Source organism: Podarcis erhardii (genome assembly GCF_964252035.2).
Source record: "Podarcis erhardii genome assembly, chromosome: 7".
In the NCBI taxonomy this organism is placed as follows: Eukaryota; Metazoa; Chordata; class Lepidosauria; order Squamata; family Lacertidae; genus Podarcis; species Podarcis erhardii.
The window spans coordinates 86819511-86840412 of record NC_138511.1 but is presented as its reverse complement, the minus strand read 5'-3'; the positions used below and the strand labels follow the sequence as shown (position 1 = coordinate 86840412).

General features: G+C 48.3%; 1 protein-coding gene across 4 annotated transcripts in view; it reads left to right on the top strand.

Moving 5' to 3' along the window:
• The window catches only part of ACTN4 (actinin alpha 4), a 135935-nt gene that overhangs the window by 49945 nt on the left and 65088 nt on the right, over window positions 1–20902 (top strand). The gene's annotated exons all lie outside the window — the stretch shown is intronic.

Genomic DNA, 20902 nt, shown 5'->3' with positions numbered 1-20902 from the left:
TCAAAACCAGCACTTGCCAGGAAGCTGGGTTAAAAGAGGGAAGGCTTGCAAAGCCACTTCCACCCTCCCAGTCCTAAGATAGTTCCAGTTACAGATAGGTAGCCGTGTTGGTCTGCCATAGTTGAAACAAAATAAAAAATAATTCCTTCCATTAGCACCGTAGAGACCAACTAAGTTAGTTATTGGTATGAGCTTTCGTGTGCATGCACACTTCTTCAGATACTCATACCAATAACTACCGTATTTTTTGCTCTATAAGCCTCACTTTTCCCCTCCTAAAAAGTAAGGGGAAATGTGTGTGCGTCTTATGGAGTGAATGCAGGCTGCACAGCTATCCCAGAAGCCAGAACAGCAAGAGGGATTGCTGCTTTCACTGCACAGCGATTCCTCTTGATGTTCTGGCTTCTGAGATTCAGAATATTTTTTTTCTTGTTTTCCTCCTCCAAAAACTAGGTGCGCCTTGTGGTCTGGTGCGTCTTATAGAGCGAAAAATACGGTAACTTAGTTGGTCTCTAAGGTGCTACTGGAAGGAATTTTTTTTTTTAAGTCCTAAAATAGTTCTGCAATCTGGCATGGAAAGCTGGGGTAGAAGCTCCAGCCCCTTTTCCAGGTACACAGGTTTTGCTCCCTGGGTTTTTTTGGAGCCCAGGTCCCAGAGAGGCAGAACTGGGCTCTGCAGTCGCCGCCTCGGGAACTGCGTGTCCTGGAAGAGTCAGAAGTTGCCGGGCAACGCGAGCAGATTATCTGCAGGTCCTTTCGCTGACCTTTCCGGGTTAACGGCACAGCCACGCTTGCGCAAAGCTGCCTTTTGCAGAGGACGTGGGGATTTGTGAACTTTTTGCTCCACCTCTCCTCTCATAAAAAGGTCCAGTCGTGACCAACTCTGTGGTTGCGCGCTCATCTCGCTCTATAGGCCAAGGGAGCCGGCGTACAGCTTCCAGGTCATGTGGCCAGCAGGACTAAGCTGCTTCTGGCGAACCAGAGCAGCGCACGGAAATGCCATTTACCTTCCCACCGGAGCGGTACCTATTTATCTACTTGCACTTTGACATGCTTTCGAACTGCTAGGTTGGCAGGAGCAGGGACCAAGCAACGGGAGCTCACCCCATCACGGGGATTTGAACCCGCCAACCTTCTGATCGGCAAGTCCCAGGCTCTGTGGTTTAACCCACAGCACCACCCGTGTCCCTCCTCTCATACCCCACCCTTAAAGCACTGCCACCAAGACCCTGCTCATTCCTCTAAGTCCAGATTGGAGGCGGATAACTCAATTTGACTGAGCAAACCTCCCAGAAAGCTGCCTTATAGCACATCAGATCATTTGGCCCATCTAATTAAGTTTTGTCTACACCAGGGCTTCCCAAACTTGGGTCTCCAGCTGTTGTTGGACTACAACCCCCATCATTCCTAGCTAGCCGGACCAGTGGTCGGGGATGATGGGAGTTGTAGTCCAACAACAGGTGGAGACCCACATTTGGGAAACCCTGGTCTACACTGACTTTCCAGAGGCTTCCTGGGATTTCAGACGGGACATTCCCGGCTCTTCCTGGAGATTTCATGGATTGAACTTGAGATCGCAGATATTCCTTCCCCTGGGCTGTGGCCATTCCTTAATCTCCCGCGGTTCAGTAGGTGACACAGTTTGGGGCCTGTCATCTTTAGAGCTGCATAAGCCTGCTGCAGTTTAGTAAGCCATCTTTTAAATCCCAGGTGTGAGAGGACAGTATATGCTAGACTCTTGTGACAAGGAGGCCCTGGCTTCAGATCTCCCCAGCCCTGAGGCTCGCTAGGCAGTCTTTGGCTTTTGGTGACATGGAAAGCTGCCTCATTGTAGCTCAAGCTGTTTGTCCATATGGCCTGGTCCTGTCTCTTCCTCTGCCCAGGCTGGCTGCAACTCTGGGAGGGTCTCTGGCAGCGAGAAGTCTCTCCCATTACCTGCCGGTTGAAATCCGCCTAGCTGGAGAACCTGAGACCTTTCTGCATGCAGAGCGCCTGCTCTACTATTTGTTGTTTGTTTATTGTTATTATTATTAAATTTATTATTTTACTTATTAAATCCCAATCCCACCCTTCCTCCCGAAGGAGCCCAGGCTGGCTAGCAACAATGCAGCAAGCAATAGAATTAAAAAATGAACTTGAAAACACCTGCAATATCCTAACCGCTGCTAATTTCTGGGCTGCCAGGAAGAGCCAGTGTGGTACAGTGGTTAGAGTCTCTACAGCAGCCTTTCTCAACCTGTGGGCCCCCAGATGTTGTTGAACTACAACTCCCATCATCCCTAGCTAGCAAGGCCAGAGCTCAGGGATGATGGGAGTTGTAGTCCAGCAACATCTGGGGACCCACAGGTTGAGGACCGCTGCTCTCCAGTGTTGGATTTGAAATGAGGGTTCAAATCCCCACTTGGCCATAAATCAGCTCACTAGGTGACCTCAGGCCAGTCAGTCAGCCTCGCAGCCAAACCTACCTCACAAGGTTGTTGTGGGGGCTGAAATGAGGAGGGAAGGACCACGTAGGCCATCCTTGGAGGAGAAGGTGGGGAATCAGTGCAGAAAACCAAACAAACTAATCTTTCAGCCATCACCTAAGAATACATTGCACAAATAGGGGGCCGCCACCGAGCAGGCCCCGCCATTTTCATTTCATGTCACTTTTGTGCACCGCCGTTCTGTATTACTGTACGGATCCTGCCGAGCTGTACCGTGTAACTGTGGGGATGTAACAGGACACCCCTGGTGTAAACTGACAGGAAGCACCTTGCGGGAAGGGCGGGGTGCAGGCATGGCAAGATAACACCGGAGCCGGCTTGGTGAGTTTGAGCAAGGGAGGGGCCCCTTAAGACTTCCAGCTTGCGGTTTCCTTATCAGCTCCTTTTATTTCTTCAGCCTGTCCAATGGATGAAAAATTCCAGGGAGGAAATGCCCGGGTAGGGCACAGATTGATGGTTTTCCTCCCTTCCTCCCCCCACCCCACCCCGAACAGCTCCAGGTCTGAAATGGAGAATTGGAACTCAACAGAGAAATCTGCTAGGAAATATTTTCTTCCAGAGCAGTGAGCGAAGCACGGCTCAAAAATTTAATAGCACCGCAGGCAAACGCGCACAGCTACAAATCAAAGGTCCGAGATTCAAAGGTCGGAATGTAGCCGATAAAAAAAAGTGCTGCTGTGTTCGGCTTATGAAACAAGTTGCACTCCTAGGCGCTTGGGTGTGGGTGGGTTCGGGGTGATCTATCCGAAGGTTACGGAACATCTTCCGGTATGTGGCCCAGAAGTGCAATCTGGGAGCCTTGCCAGCCCCTTCGCTCCTGATTTATGCGGCTCCGAAGCCTCCGAAGCTTTCGGCCCCTGGATTGCCTAAGATACACCCACCTTCCTTGTCGGGGGAATAAAACGGATTAATGTTTGACGAAGCACACATACAAATGACATTGCAAAGGTTTTTGTGTTGTTGTTTTTTTAAAAAAAACACCTTTAAAATTCATGCAGACCTTCCATTTTCTGAAGCCCGCGAAACATTACTGGGAGCCTGCAAAGTTTTAATTCCGTAGCCAAAACATATTGCTGCTCTTTACCTACCTTTTAGGTCTATTAATTTTCTGAGCCTTTTTTTTTTTATCTGAAAGTTGCGGTTTCTTCTTTTTCTGAACGATAAAAGTGGAGCTCTGCTGTTTCTAAGCCCAGATAATAAAAACTTTACCCTTCCCCATTTTTTTTAACCATTTGATCATTTCAGTTTTCAGCTTTTGAAACATGCCCCTCCCATTCTTTTCCAGCTGGCAGAAAGAATCCTCTGTCTACATTTCCCTGGATGCTAAAAAGCAAAAAGACAACATTAAATCATGTGTAATGTTTATGGAAATACCGTATTTTTTTGCTCTATAAGACTCACTTTTTCTCTCCTAAAAAGTAAGGGGAAATGTGTGTGCGTCTTATGGAGCGAATGCAGGCTGCACAGCTATCCCAGAAGCCAGAACAGCAAGAGGGATTGCTGCTTTCACTGCGCAGAGATCCCTCTTGCTGTTCTGGCTTCTGAGATTCAGAGTATTTTTTTTCTTGTTTTCCTCCTCCAAAAACTAGGTGCGTCTTATAGAGCGAAAAATACGGTAATTATTATTGTAACCAGAGTATTTATACTTTCAAATTTCGGAGGTGTGTGAAACAGTATGGCTATGTGTTCCAAGATAGACATTATACCTGAACTCTGCCACCCAAAAACCCTCACAGGGGGTGTAAGTCAGATCTCCCCCCTCTGACCCCCACAATTAATAATAATAATAATAATAATAATAATAATAATAATAATAACCCCGCCCATTCTCTAGGCTGTCCCTGATAAGTGTCCTGGAGTAATTCAGATTATTCAGTGCAAATTTTGTTTTTGTTTTTTATAAATATTTATTAAGATTTTGCATAGTAAAACAAGTATCACAATCAGACAAAACAGAAGAAAAAGACAATCAAAAACAACACAATCCTACAAGTACAATAAAACACAATAAAAAGCATAGGCGAAAAAAAAAGAAAAAATAGTAAGAAAGAACTAAAAACAGAGAAAAAATAAAAATCTAGTTTTTTGCTTATTGTCTTTATAACCTTCTTTCCTGACTTCCTCACATCTCCCTTTTCTGTGTTCCCCTTTACACAATCAAATTCAGCAGTTCCTTACCCTCTTTCCAGTCTTATTCAATATTATACATTTCAACCCATTATGTCTTCGATTTTCCTTTCCTTTTAAATCCATTTATCACATGTTCTTTATAACTTAATCCCTTATATCATTTGTTTAGTTTCGACATAATTTTACTCTGGTCTTTTCACCCTTTTTTCTTAAAACATTTTTATTCAGTGCAAATTTTGGTAAATTAATTTATCAAGTCCACAATGATAAGTTGCTAGCCTCCCAGTTATTTGTACCTAAGTCTCCCCTCCCTCCCTCAAACTTTAGTAACACTTCTCTGTGAATTACCTGGAGCCAGTGATTGCTCACCTTAGTTTAATCAGAAGCTTGGATCAAAATATGAAGGACCAGGCTGTTTGGTTTATGAGCATGGCTACTGGTATGCAAGCTTGACTCCATGGCCAAACCCTTAATTTGTGGCTGTCACATTCCCAATAACTGCAGCTTCCTGCAGGGAATGCTCATCCAATTTGCAGATGACACCAAACTGGGAGGGGTGGGCAATGCCGCAGAAAACTGGGTTGAGGTTCCAGATGGCCTTCAATGATTGGAGAACAGGGCCAGAACTACCAAATGAATTTCAGTAGTAGGGACAAATGCCAGGTTCTGCACTTCGGCAGGAAGAACCAGATGCACGTATATAGGATGGGGGACGCCTGGCTTACTAGCAGTCCATGTGAAAAGGCTCTAGGGGTCTTGGTGGACCACAAGCTGAACATGAGTCAACAGTGTGATGCAGCAGCAAAAATAGCTAATGCTATTCTAGGCTGCATCAACATATACAATCAGATCCCGCAGTGCCCTGGTCTCATGAGGCAGAGTGTTCCACCAGGCCGGGGCCAGTGTTGAAAAGGCCCTGGCTCTGGTTGAGGCTAATCTGACTTCCTTAGGGCCCGGGACCTCTAGGGTGTTGCTATTTATGGACCTTGAGGCTCTCCATGGGGCATACCGAGAGAGGCGGTCCCGTAGGTACGAGGGTCCTAGGCTGTGAAGGGCTTTAAAGGTCAAAACCAGCACCTTAAATTAACCCAATTCAATGCAGAAATTTCAACTAAAGCATCCATGACAGATGCCTGTCCAACCTCTGCTTAAAAACCTCCAAGGAAGGAGTCCATCACCTCCCGAGCGTGTCTCTTCCACTGCTAAACGGCCCTTACTGTCAAAGGGTGTTGAGGACCCTCGTACCTACGGGACCGCCTCTCCCGGTATGCCCCACGGAGGACCTTAAGGTCCATAAATAGCAACACCCTAGAGGTCCCGGGAGAGCAAGACTATCCCGGCTTCAGCAGAGAGGGAGAGCTGCGCAGCGCCCATTCAGCGAAGCGGGAGGGGAAATGGAAGGGGCTCCATTTCTCCTGCCACTTCGCTGAAGGGGCGCCGAGCAGAGAGGGGGAGATTTTCCCCCCTTGTTCTCCCCCTCTAAAACAAGGTGCATCCTATGGTCGGGTGCGTCCTATAGAGCAAAAAATACGGTAATTCTTGCATTGTGAACAGAATATGAAGCTGGAACATTGATGGTGGCTGTTTCAGACACCCTGAGGTCCCACCTTGAAAAAAGTTGTGTAAGGCCCAGAAATTGAGTTTTACAGCTCCGGACTGTGGACGGGGTTTGTAGAAGAGAGTGGGACTTGCCAGATCTGGGCCCGGCCGACACCAGGCTTGCTTAATCAGCTCCTTCATTCCCCCCCGCCGATGCCATGCCACACCCAGTTTCAAAATAGCATGTTTAAATTCTTAGTCATTTTGGAACATTCCAGCGCCACCTGCAGTTTGACCTTAAGGCACGGCTGGCGTGAAAGAGAGAGAGCGCAGAAGAACTGCTGCAAAGGGATTTTTTTTTTTTTAAAAAAAATTGCACTTAGAACTTGCGTCCAAGCAGCCGTTCATAACTAGGCAATGTTTAATCTGGCCCCTCCCCAGTCACGAGCCACAAATCGTCACCTGTACGGTTCAGATGGCAAGCAATGCATGCTGGGTAATGGATAAAGCTTTGCCTCTACCGCAGTAAGGTATTCCCAGTGTTGGACTATCACTCCTGTCATCCCCAACTGTTGGTCATACTCACTCGGGCGGATGAGAGTTGTTAACTACACCTGAAGGAGCATGCATTAGCTCTACAATTTCCACATGCGTTGCGCATGTCTTTTGTGGTGGTATTATTACTATTACCGAATTTTTCGCTTTATAAGACGCACCAGACCATAAGACTGCACCTAGTTTTTAGAGGAGGAAAACAAGAAAAAAAATATTCTGAATCCCAGAAGCCAGAACAGCAAGAGGGATCTGGCTTCTGCGAAGCCTCTTCAGGGCAGCGGGATGAAGGCTCCCCCAAGAGCCGCGCTCCCTTTAAAGAGTGCACGGAGCGTGTGTGCGGCTCTTTAAAGGGAGCGCTGAGCAGAGCCTCCCACCTGCATTCGCTCCATAAGACGCACACACATTTCCCCTTACTTTTTAGGAGGGGGAAAGTGCATCTTATAGAGCGAAAAATACAGTAGTTCTATTTATGTACTACCCTTTATCAAAAGATCTCAGGCCTGTGTACAACATTAGGAACACATTACGAAACATCGGTGATAAAAGCATAGTAAAAACTTAGTAATAAGCATACTGACAGCCTAATAGTAAAATCATCATCATAATAACAGTTCTCTCCCCCACACTTTCACAGGCCAGAGATTATATAATAGCCATAGGCCTTGCTTTTTGCCTGGCATCTAAAGACACGCAGTGATGGTGCCAGGCGAGTCTCTCTGGGGAGGGCATTCCACAGTCAGGGGGCCACCACAGAAAAGACCCGTTCACTTGTTGCCACCCTCCAAACCTCTCTGGAAGGCAGGTCATAGCGAAGGGGCTCAGATGACAAGTGCAGGTTCCGGGGTGGTTTGTATGGGGAGGGACGGTCCTTAAGGCATTGAGATCCTGAGCTGTGTAAAAGCTTTATAGGTCAACACTAGCAGTTTGAATTGGACCCGGATTCTAATTGGGAGGCAGCGCAGTTGTGCCAGGATTGGTTCTATATGCTCAGACCGTTTTAATCATCATGGGATCTAGAAAACTTGTAGCTAAGAATCCAGTCTGACTTTGGCCACAGACTCGTTAGGTGGCCTTGGGGCCTGCCCCCTTTATTTGCAGCGTTTGCTGTGCTTACCGTATTTTTCGCTCTATAAGATGCACCAGACCACAAGACGCACCTAGTTTTTGGAGGAGGAAAACAAGAAAAAAAATATTCTGAATCTCAGAAGCCAGAACAGCACGAGGGATCGCTGCGCAGTGAAAGCAGCAATCCCTCTTGCTGTTCTGGCTTCTGGGATAGCTGCGCAGCCTGCATTCACTCCATAAGACGCGCACACATTTCCCCTTACTTTTTAGGAGGGAAAAAGTTAGTCTTATAGAGCAAAAAATATGGTATTTTACACGGGGTTAGAACATGAGAGTCTGCCACATAGAGTTGTATTATTGATCAGTCTTTTGTCTGTTTAGCCACTCTTATCTACATGGAGTGGCTCTCCTATGATTGATGGCAGGGTCATTCTGCCTGCCAATCAGATGCTCTGCCATTGAGCTCCAGTCCTTCCCAAAAGGGATTTCCGAGAGAGTGTAGGAAATTTCTCCGAACATTTGAAATGCTATGCAAATGCTGAGTTCTGGGTTTCGTGCCAGAGATGCTGTTTGCCGCTCACCTGGAATGAGCAGTAAGGGTGCTCTAAGCTGAAAATAAACCCTGTTCCTCCTCCTGTCTCAGCCTGGAAAATGATTCCACAAAAGTTACTGGGTCGTAGAGCTTGCCTGCCCACTCCTACCCAAATTAGTTGTTTGTTTGCACATGCACAACTTGCAAGGCAGAAATGGTGGGGGGGTGGGGGGGGAGGAGTTCTTATTGCCTTTCAGTTTCCAAAAACATCACTGCCTGGTCGCCCTGGGGTGGTGATTACTCACCAGAGGCAACCATGCAAGCGACTATTTACAGACCTGCTCCACCTCTGTTGCCCCTGTGTCATGAATTGAAAGTCTGAAGCTGAGATAATACAGTGCATCTGTAGCTGAGGTGAAATTTGACCAGGGGATTTCCTCTCCTACCTCTGCATCCACCTGCAGCACTGTGGACAGTTTTAAGGCTCCTGTATCTGGCGCTGTGGGTTAAACCACAGAGCCTAGGACTTGCCGATCAGAAGGTCGGCAGTTCAAATCCCCGCAACAGGGTGAGCTCCCATTGCTCAGACCCAGCTCCTGCCAACCTAGCAGTTCGAAAGCACGTCAAAGTGCAAGTAGATAAATAGGTACCGCTCCGGTGGAAATGTAAATGGCGTTTCTGTGCACTGCTCTGGTTCGCCATGCTGGCCACATGACCCGGAAGCTGTACGCTGGCTCCCTCGGCCAATAAAGCGAGATGAGCGCCGCAACCCCAGAGTCGGCCACGACTGGACCTAATGGTCAGGGTTCCCTTTACCTTTACCTTTATCTTTTGATTGATGCATACCTGAGCAGAACAAACACCTATGTATTACATATGCTAATTATTGCCTTCGGTTCTCAAGTGGTTATCAGGATCGCTTGGTTCTGCAGTAAGCATGTAGCTCTGTGAGCTGGTTCACACACAACACCATGGTTTGGCACTATGCTTTTGCCCTTCCTGCCCTCACACCCCTCTTCATTTGTCACCTCCTGCTTGACCACGGTTTGCCTTGCAAATCAGCTCTGAACTGTGGTTTGCAGTCTGCTTTGAACAGCAAGCAGAACCCGTTAGTCTGTTGAATATACTTGAGAAAGGGAAATTTCGTGCAACGTCGAGCCAACAGCTCGGTGCTACCTCTGCATGAGACCCAACGCGAGCTTTCAAAATGCGGCACATCTCTCCATATGTTGTTTAGAAGGGGTTTTGCTCTTGCCTGTCTGCCCAGAGAGCAGAGGCTTGTCCCGCAAGGAGGAATAATTAAAGTCGACATTTGCACTTGATTGTGAGAAGTTGGGCTCATTCGGTGCAAAGCACACAAATGTACAAATCAGAGGTTTCTGGTTGGAATAGCGAGCGCTGGGGCCTCTGGAGTCTGCATAGATCTATCATTAACTATGGAAACTGTAGCAAGGCTTTCATTGACCGGAGGGAAATGCCTGCATTCCAGGAATGGGAGTGGGGGGGGAAGGGGGGGGTTAATGGCTTTAAAATCTGTGCAGGGACTCAGACAGAAAACCATTTCCCTGCTGCTGATGAACCTGTGCTGTTTGGAATAGCCACCCAGCACCAGTACTTGTGTGAAATGGGGCAAGCAGGTGTTGGTTGCCATTATTTCTGAATCACAAGCCTCGTGACGGCAGCACCTTTGCACCTCGTGCTCCTGGTTGGGGCCTGTAAATAGCCACTTGCCGGTGACATGTAGGATTTGGCTCCAAGCCACCGCAGAAGGACACCTCCAGCTAGAAGACAGTTTGCTCTTTGTGTTCCTTTTAGGCGTTGGATCACGGCACTTACCAGGTCAGCATCTTTGCCTCTGTGCCGCCCCCGTAGTTCAAGGGATGCGGGTGGCGCTAAACCACTGAGCCTCTTGGGCTTGCTGAACAGAAGGTTGGCGGGTCGAATCCCCGCGACGGAGTGAGCTCCCGTTGCTCTGTCCCAGCTCCTGCCAACCTAGCAGTTCGAAAGCACGGCAGTGCAAGTAGATAAATAGGTACCGCTCCAGCGGGAAGGTAAACAGCATTTCCATGCGCTCTGGTTTCTGTCACAGTGTCCCGTTGCGCCAGAAGCAGTTTATTCCTGCTGGCCACATGACCCGGAAAGCTGTCTGTGGACAAATGCCGGCTCCCTTGGCCTGAAAGCGAGATGAGTGCCACAACCCCATAGTCACCTTTGACTGGACTTAACCGTCCAGGGGTCTTTTACCTTTTTACCTTTACTTCAAGGGTATGGGAGGAGGAGTCACAGTGAGCCCCGAATCCTTGCCTTGTCTCCTCCTACTTCCAGGCTGAATTCCACAAGGCTGTATTTCAACCTAGCCCAGTGTGTGTTGAGAATGCTCTAAGCATCAAATTGGGTCCTGAAGGATGTGCAGAGATACATTTTGAGAGCCTGCCCCAGAATAGGAACTTCCTCCCTGCAAGCCTTGCCAAATTTTCATCCTGTATCTCTTTGGAAGTGGTGCAAGATAAGTTTTACTGAAATTGGCTTCTTATGATTGGAGATAGGGTACGATAATCGCTGCCTGTGGTCAAAAGAGCTAGGCAAAGAGTTCCATTTAACCAGCGGGGCTTTGGACTTGCCAGTGTGGCAAATGACTTGGAAACTGAAGGGGCTTTCAGAAGCAATTTGATATGGTCTTGTGTCCTCCTGTGTCTCTGCCTGCTGTTTTAGAATCAAGGCCACACCGGGAATATCTGAGTGAAGTAGCATTTCACTTGGCACCCTAAACGGGATGTGTTAGCCTCGGCCAACCTAGTGCCCACTGGTTGGGGCTGATGGGAGTTGTAGTCCAAAAAGAATCTGGAGGGCACCAGGTTGGCCGAAACTGGCACATATGTTACCCCACCCTGAGTCAATTGACTTGCCGAAAATCCAGGATTTCATTAAAGATTGAATCATAGAATCATAGAGTTGGAAGAGACCACAAGGGCCATCGAGTCCAACCCCCTGCCAAGCAGGAAACACCATCAGAGCACTCCTGACATATGGTTGTCAAGCCTCTGCTTAAAGACCTCCAAAGAAGGAGACTCCACCACACTCCTTGGCAGCAAATTCCACTGTCGAACAGCTCTTACTGTCAGGAAGTTCTTCCTAATGTTTAGGTGGAATCTTCTTTCTTGTAGTTTGGAACCATTGCTCCGTGTCCGCTTCTCTGGAGCAGCAGAAAACAACCTTTCTCCCTCCTCTATGTGACATCCTTTTATATATTTGAACATGGCTATCATATCACCCCTTAACCTCCTCTTCTCCAGGCTAAACATGCCCAGCTCCCTCAGCCGTTCCTCATAAGGCATCGTTTCCAGGCCTTTGACCATTTTGGTTGCCCTCCTCTGGACACGTTCCAGTTTGTCAGTGTCCTTCTTGAACTGTGGTGCCCAGAACTGGACACAGTACTCCAGGTGAGGTCTGACCAGAGCAGAATACAGTGGCACTATCACTTCCCTTGATCTAGATGCTATACTCCTATTGATGCAGCCCAGAATTGCATTGGCTTTTTTAGCTGCCGCGTCACACTGTTGGCTCATGTCAAGTTTGTGGTCAACCAAGACTCCTAGATCCTTTTCACATGTACTGCTCTCAAGCCAGGTGTCACCCATCTTGTATTTGTGCCTCTCATTGCATGGTCATCTGCCTGAAGATTCTTGAACCATGATTCCTGCATCGTGGGGGTTTGGACTAGATGGCCTTTGGGGTACCTTCAGTACAGTTCTGTGTTTCTGAGTGCTGTTTCCTGTATGGGTCTTAATATGTTGGGATGGGGTGGCTGCGTCTGCAGCTGTGGAGCCTAAGAAAGCTTTGTTCACTCCAGTCCGTAAAGACGAACATGCTCTTTCCTACAACGAGCATTGATTTGCTGAGAGAATCCTCCCGTTGTAGGTGCAGAGGATGAATTGTAGCCTTGTCTTAGGCAGGTGTGGAAGGAAAGTGGGGGTGATGCCTCCTTTGGGGGGGGGCAACATGTTGGTGCACTATTGATCTTGCGCCTCCTTACCGATTACCGTATTTTTCGCTCTATAACACGCACCAGACCATAACACGCACGTAGTTTTTAGAGGAGGAAAACAAGAAAAAAAATATTCTAAATGAAATAGTGGATATATGTTTTTTGTGGTTCATGCTGTGGCCACAGACATGTGATCTGACGGTGAGTTTGGAGCAGCCCTATGCAGAAATCCTGAGGATCCATGTGGATCCATGCTTTGTAACCACGGAGGAGGGAAGGAAGGGGAACCATGGGTCCTCTGCTCACGACTGCAGCAGATCCCCACCACCACCCGCAGGCATTCGCTCCATAACACGCACAGACATTTCCCCTTACTTTCTAGGAGGAAAAAAGTGAGTGTTATGGTGCAAAAAATACGGCATATTTGAGTGAGCTGAATTTGCAAGGGGGAGGCGATGTCGAAAGGTAAACGGAGGCAGAAACTCTGCAAGGAGCAACAGACAGTCTGTGCTTTTTCCTTCTGTTCTGGTGGTGTTGGGGTGAGTGCGTGTTGCTCCTTTACATCTGGTGTGGATCAGTAAAGCCCCTTCTCTTTAATTTTTCCAAACATGCAGCGCTAGTCCCTTTCCGAGCAAAATATTTACCCAGAGTTAGCTCAGCGCGTAGAGACAAAGTGTCCCAAACTTGGGCCCTTTTAATGACAAACATTACGTTTAAGAATGAAGCTAAAAGGTTCCCCCCCCTTTTTTTCTTTTGTTTTCTCCCCTGGACGCAAAGCTTTATTCATTCCTTGTGCAAGGGTAACTTTTCTTCCTGTCGAGGTGGAATCGAAGTTTCCTGACAATAAGGCTGCTTTTCAACACGCCCGTCACGGCGAGGGGAGGTCAGGAGCAGGCGCTGCACATTTCTTCCGAAAATTGTCTGAAGTTTTGACGCCAGCCCGAGCGGGAAGATCTCTGAGGTTACTTTAGGAGCTGTTAAAAGAAAGAGGCAGCTTCAGATCCCCTTGTTCTTGTTTTTCAGAGCCTTTCCCCGCCACCCCTCCTTGTCAGATGAATGGTTCATTAGAAGCTGTCAAAAGCGACATTCCTGGTTGCTTAGCTCACCGGAGCCTGCCCAGATTGGCCGATTCGTTGGGGTGGGGGGGGCGGTTTGGAAGTGAGACAACACAGAATACGGCCTGTTCATTCACCCAGCTGGGCTTCCTGGTGCCACCCGGCAGAGGGAGAAGGGGGCTCTTGCAGCGTGACGTGGGCCGTTTTCTGGTTCCCAGCCCCCTTCAGGCCACCAGGGTGGGGTCTCCTCGGAGCGTGGGAATGAACGCGCCCGCAGTGGTAAAGGGGCGAGGCTGCAAGGCCCAGCCCTCCTGCCCCGGGCCAACTCATCTTTCCTACCTCTGCTCCTGGGAATTAAAAAAAAAAAAAGTTCTCTTTGACGGATGTAATTATTTTTAATTCTGCAATTTATTTGCCATCTGAAAGAGCTGGGGGCCGTTTGCAACAATGCTTGTGCAATACTATAATAATGCATGGCGTTTATAGCACCTCTCAAAGAGTTCAAAGCGCTTCATTCATCCTCACAGTGCCCTGCACGGTAGGCTATGCCGTCCTACACATTGCTGGCGGGGCACCGGCAAAGACTTGCTCGAAGTCATCTAGGAGGTTCGGGGCAGAGAAGTGACTTGAACTTTGTTCTTTTGCAAATACGTTAAGCAGAACGATGGCTGAGCTGCGTGTAACCTCAGCAGACAGCATGGCCTCTGTCACATTCCCAGAAAACCAAGCAAAGCAACAGAGCCCTTTGCAAGAGTCTGGGTGGCAGACTTACAGTGATGCCCTCTCCTGGGTGGGCAGACAGTTGTGTATGGTGGGGGCTTGCCTTGGCTCCAGGGGCTGCCCCAGTAGCACTTTGTGGGGGGGGGGGGAGAGCATCACCCCTGTCTTTCAAGCCAGGTATTGTCAACCAATTTCCTTAAGAATGGATAGATTTGATGAAACCTCTCCATTCTTAAGGAAATCAGCCCTGAGAGCTCACTGGAAGGACAGATCCTGAAGCTGAGGCTCCAAGACTTTGGCCACCTCATGAGAAGAGAAGACTCCCTGGAAAAGACCCTGATGTTGGGAAAGATGGAGGGCACAAGGAGAAGGGGACGACAGAGGACAAGATGGTGGGACAGTGTTCTCGAAGCTACCAGCATGAGTTTGACCAAACTGCGGGAGGCAGTGGAAGACAGGAAGGCCTGGCGTGCTGTGGTCCAGGGGGTCATGAAGAGTCGGACACGACTAAATGACTAAACAACAACAAATTGTCAGCCTTTTCAGACCCAAGACCCACTTCTAACTCAAACATGCTTTTGGGGACTTGCTCTTAATCTCTTGCCATAGGTTTGCCTAGTGATAGCACTTTTGCTGCAGCCCACCCCCGAATCAGGCTGCCCACCCGTCCCACCACTCGAAGGCCATTAGACGGCACCTCTGCCACTAGTGGGAGCCGGTGTGGCGTAATGGTTAGAATGTCGGACAACAACAACAACAACAACAACAACAATAATAATTTATTATTTATACCCCGCCCATCTGGCTGGGCCTCCCCAGCCACTCTGGGCGGCTTCCATAGAAACCAAAAATACAGTAAAATATCACACGTTAAAAACTTCCCTGAACAGGGCTGCCTTAAGATGTCTTCTGAATGTTTATCGCTTTGACATCTGATGGGAGGGCATTCCACAGGGCAGGCGCCACTACCGAGAAGGCCCTCTGTCTGGTTCCCTGTAGCTTTGCTTCTCGCAATGAGGGAACTGCCAGAAGGCCCTCGGCACTGGACCTCAGCATCCGGGCAGAACGATGGGGGTGGAGACGCTCCTTCAGGTATACTGGAGCGAGGCCGTTTAGGGCTTTAAAGGTCAGCACCAACACTTTGAATTGTGCTCGGAAACGTACTGGGACTAGGACCTGGGAGAGCAGGTTTCGAATCCCCCACTCGGCTATGAAGCTCACTGGATGACTCAATCACCCAGCCTCCATCCAGGGTTGTTGCAAGGATGAAATGGGGAGGAGGAGAGCCACATACACCGTCTTGAGATCCTTGGAAGATAAAGGTGGCACGACATCGACGGAATAAATAAACAACTGGAGCAGCGGGTGAGGCCTTGCTGCCTTAGAATCTGCAGCACCATGCCAGCAAGCAGCGCCACGCCAGACAAACCCTTGCTACACAAAGATCCAGCCCAACACGACTCATAGGGAGCTGCCTTTACACTGAGCCAGTCCATTGGGTCCATCTAGTTCAGCATTCCCTGCACTGACTGGCAGCAGCTGCCCAGGGTTTCCAAGCAAGGTTATCTCCTACCTGGAGATGCCAAGGATAGGAACCTGGGACCTTCTGCATGCAAAGCCAGCTTTTGGCTCGCCCCTCTTGCTCTTCTTCCCCGTATGCATTGGGTCTGCTGCTGGCCTTGAGAAGAGCAGAGGAGCGTTTTCTCCACCGCCACCCAACTGCCCCTTTCAGATTCTTTCCAATGCCCATCCCTTTCTGCTGCAGCTGAGCTTTCACCTGAGCCACCTCCTCGTCTTCCTCCACTCTTGCAGAGTAGAGAGAGACCTTCTGTCAAGCTACTGGTCTCTCCGTTGCCAGAGAGCACTTGAGTCAGTTTCCACTTCAAGTGGGATACATCTGTCAGATGGTGAGGGGGTGGGTGGTGGCACAACATCTCCAGGAGCTCTCAAAGCCAGCATGCCCGGCTCCTTGTCTGGCTTAGCCCAGCCATATTGGCGCTCCCTCCGATAGCTTGTGTGTGGCGTTGCTGCTCAATTAATCAGCCGCTGCCTCTTGAGTTTCTGAATGAATGGGGTTAGTAACAGTTGTCAAAACAAGCTTTGCGCTGCCGGAAGCTCTCCGGCTTGCCGTTCTTTTGGTGCTCATCAGGCAGCGTCAGTGCCCCCCAGCGAGGATATGTGTAGGGTGGGGTGGGGGGCATGTTTGGAGCTGGGGTGTTGCAAAGGTTGCTTGATGCAGAGTGACAGGCCCTATTCATGGCTCAAAGCTCCCTGCTTCTGAGTAACAGGAATGCAATGTTGCTCGTTCCAGAAAAGTAATAATAGTAGCAGCCGCACCTGCGGTCTATACGGGTGTGGATTTCTTCGCAATTTGAAAGGGCAAGTGGGGCTGGGGGCGGCTTTAACAGTATTGCAGCATCTTCAGGGAGGGGGGGAGTGAGCATTACAATGGAGGGAGATCATAGGTCTACACAGTCATGTTTTATTGCAAAGGGTGGGGTTTGCTTAAGGTAAGGCTTGCAAACAGCTGCAGTCACCTGTGGCAAGCAAAAATTTACTGCAGGCCAGTGGTTCCCAAACTCGCCGCCCCCCCCATCCCAAAGGGGGCACTTGAAAATTGCAGAGGGTCTTGGTGGACCACTTAATGCAGCGTTTCTCAAACTTGGATCTCCGGCTGTTGTTGGACTACAACTCCCATCATCCCTAGCTAGCAGGACCAGTGGACAAGGGTGATGGAAGTTGTAGTCCAGTAACAGGTGGAGACCCAAGTTTGAGAAACACGGACTTAATGTTTTTTCTGCCGGTTGAAGCAATTGTAATGCCGCGTTCCTAGATGCTGTATGGTTTTTTTTAAAAAAAGAAATATTTTTATTGCTTGGTTTCATTTCTTTCGTGTTGTATTAAAATTTAAATTCCATAGAATCCATATTCTCGGACTGGAGCGTTTGTCATAAGAACTTCAGTCCTATTGGATCAGATCACAGGTTCAGCAGCCTTTCCCCACAAGTAGCCAATAAGATGCCACCAGAAAGCCCATCATCAACAACTGTAGAAGGCAAAAACCATCACTGGCAACCCATATTCACCGGGGTGGGGGGGTACATTGACTCTGAACAAGGAGGTTCAGTCTAACCATCTTGGGTATTAGCTATTGTTGGACCTCCTCTGTGACTCATTCAAAACCCGTTTTAGTGTCATCCCAGCCGTGGCTTTTGCCACATCTCAGTCGGTGGTGATTTCTGCAGATTCTGTGGCGTGAAGAAGCCCTTCCTTTTGGCCTCTCCGAAATCTATAGCCTGTATGTTTCCTTGGATAGTGTGTAAGAGAGAAACTTCTGCTTTCTTCTTGCTTTCCCCACATTGTGCATAATTTGAGACATGCCCCTTAGTCATCTCTCACAACCCCAAACTATTGCTGGGAGTCTCCTTCCAGGAGACAGGCTTGATGGCCCCTGAGCAAGCCTGCGCATGCAATTTCGGAATCGCCCAGAGCCCCATTGACTTGCTTCCCTTTCGCAAAGGAACCTCAGGAAGCTCACGTAGGGCCACGTCGGGCGCCACCCCCTCACTGCTCCCTTGTTAACCACACCGGTGTCGCCATGTGCAGAACCCACCCATCCCTACACATGCATGTACAGGAAGCCTTGTAAATCCCATGTGCTTGTCCCCTGGACTAAGTGAGGCTGAACAGAAAGGGGTCCATGGTAACAAAACCTCCGGACCACGTTCCTGCGGTCAGTGAATTGACATGGGCGCAGGCATTTCCAAAGCTTCAAAGCTTTGCCATGCATGCATATGCACACACATGCACACCAGCCCCTCTGTGACCCAGAAATTGCTTCTCCTACCTGCCACCCTCCTCTCAGCTTTGTGGAAGCGGGATTTCCTTTCCCCCACCTGCTGATGCCGGCAAGGAGAGCACCTGCTCTCCAAATGATGATCGCAGCGTTCAGAGGGTGGCGTGTGTCAGTTTGAGTGAGCCAGCGAGTCTTTCCCCTGCCACACACTGCTGGCAGCATCCAGAAGAGGCGATCATTCAAAGCGTATCCCGCTTTGTTCCCGATACCTTTGCACTGTGATATCGGTAAGAAGGGGGGCAGGTTGACATACCTGGTTGGAATATGCATGATTTGTGCAGGGGTTGGAAGGAGAGAGTGCATTTGCATCAGATTTGGGGGGGGGGTTCCTCTTGCATTTAGTGGTGAGCTGCAATTCTGTGCTGGGCCCGGGGGTAACCCATGAAACGTAGTCCAGGACCGGTCCAGAATCCAAAGGTTCTGCTAGGAGTCAATCTGACAGGGCTAAGGCAAGACGCGAGGCAGGAAACCTGGCAAGGATAAGTACAGGATCTCAGGCAGGATCTGGCATACAGTAATGTTGCTCCCGCAACCTGGGGCGGGGGTCCGACAGTCTTTTATATTTATCGGGGTAGCGGCCGGTCCTGATCCCCCAGTGACTCACCTCCCTGTTTCGACCAAAGATGAGCACTCCTCCTGCGAGTCTCTCCTTCTCTCAGACCTGAGTCTCTGCAGCTTGGGAGATGTCGGTGGGTTACTAGACCCAGAGGCCGCCTCAGCCTCCCCTGACCCAACTGGTAGAGGAGCAGCTGTAAGTGATGGCCCAGCTGAAGGCAACAAGGTCATCCCCGCATCTGGAGCCAGGGCAGCCTCAGGCCCCTGACTTGGCCCAGCTGGTGTTTGTTGCCGGGGAACCTGTGCAGACTGGGACTCTTCAGGATCAGGCCCCAGACTTGGTTCAGGTGATGCCTGAGGCAAAGGATCTGGTGCAGACTGAGTCTCCTCTGTTTCTGACTCTGAGCCCAAGTCCCAGGCCATCACAAATTCCTCACTGATGCCTCCCACCATTGGAGATTCCTTGATGGCGCATCCAAGCTGGGTTTTTAGAAAGCAGGGCCGATTAGCAAGCTAGCAAGTGCTTTGGGGTTGCTTATCTCTGCACGGTGTCGAGGGACTGCTTTGGCTCAGCAGCTCCCCGCAGTTGATAATGCTGGTTCAGCTTCTCCTTATCCATTTGCTCCCTCTTGGTCCATAAAGTTGCACACATCTAAAGTGTGAGAGAGAGGAAGTGGGAGAGATGGCGATGAGGGAAAGATTCCTCATCGCAGGGATAATTTGCTTCCTAGGTTTGTTATGGACTGGAATGTGTGTGACTCCAAAGGAGTATATAGTGTAGTTGTACATACAGGATTATGTGACCTCCCAATGTACCGTATCTCTGTTTTCTTTTGAAAAACAAGCTTGTAGTCCACATGGTGGCAAAGATTTGTGGGCAATACCTCCTGGAACCTGAAGAGATGGCTCTGAGCCCGGCTTTGGCTGGGGAGGGTGGGATATAAATAAAATATTATTATTATTATTATTATTATTATTATTATTATTATTATTAAATACTTCCCTTGGCTTTTTGGTGTCTTCTGCCTCTCTTCCCCCTTGTCAGAACCAGAATAAATAATTTGCCGTAGCTAAAAATGGTGGATTGAGTCCTACAAAATAGTTCAGCGTCCGTACTTCATACTAATAGCAGAATCCAGCTTTTCTGGGTGAACCATTTGGATTTCCTGGGTGCAAACATTCACCTGTTTAGCGTGGGTGTTTGGAATCCATATTGTGACATTGTTTTCATGATTTTTCGATCTGGCAATATATCACAAATCATGATGTGTGCACGCACACAAGAATCACAATGTGGGGGAAACCGCGAAGCCAGACAATACCTCTCCGTAGCTCCATCCTTAATTCAGAAATTGTGATATATCAGTATATTGTGATGTTTAGCTGGTGACATATTGTGGTGTTGAAAACCAGATATCGACCAGCCCCATCAGAATTTTCTTTCTCCTTCAAGTTTTGGTCCTTTTGCGGCTCAGTTGCTTCTTGCCGCTGCAACCAAGGGCCCACACCCAAAGCCAGACGTTATCAGTTTGCAGAAACAAGTTTCCTAACTCAAAGCTGCTCTTTGGGGGAGTGCAATAATATAGACTGTGTGCGGTGGAGGGCAGGAATCGGCTCTCCTCCTGGGGGGCAGGCAGTCCACACCTGTCCCTTTTCTTGAGGGAGGGTCTGATACTGTGAGGGGCATTTGGCTGAAGCCCACCATGTAAGATGGGGGCAAGAATTATGTTGGCCAGACCCTGTGCACCCTTCCACTCAGGACCTGCAAGATTTTGGATTCTGTTCGAAAATGAAGTCCAACTTCCAAACTGGAAATAGAACCTTTTATTTCAAAAGTTTCCAAAAGGATGGGAGCAGGAACTTGGAAAGTCAAGTTTCTTCTTAAATATCTGAAGGCCAGGCCTTGGACTGTGTTTTATATATATATATATATATATATATATATATATATATATATATATATATTCAAATACAAAACAAAATTATACACTCCATACATCTTAGTTACATCTTATTTCTCTTTTTTCGACTTCCCTCAACTTGTCTGCAAATCCTTCATATTTTAACTTTAAACACATTTCTGTTGTTTATATTATATTATTTCTGTAAAACTTCACCCCCTTTTAATACTTATTTCCCATCACAATGCTTCATTAAAACTTACAAACGTAATCTGATTATCACTTAGTTTTTGCAAATATTCAATAAATTTTTCCCAATCTTCTGTGAATCTTTGATCTTGTCGGTTTCGGATCCTTCCTGTCATTCTGTCCAATTCTGCGTAGTCTATCATTTTTGTTTTCCATTCTTCTAACATAGGTAGCTCCTCTTGTTTCCATTTCTGGGCCATCAATATTCTTGCTGCTGTCACTGCATATAAAAATAACTTCTTTTCTTTCTTATTTATCTCATTACCTGTAATGC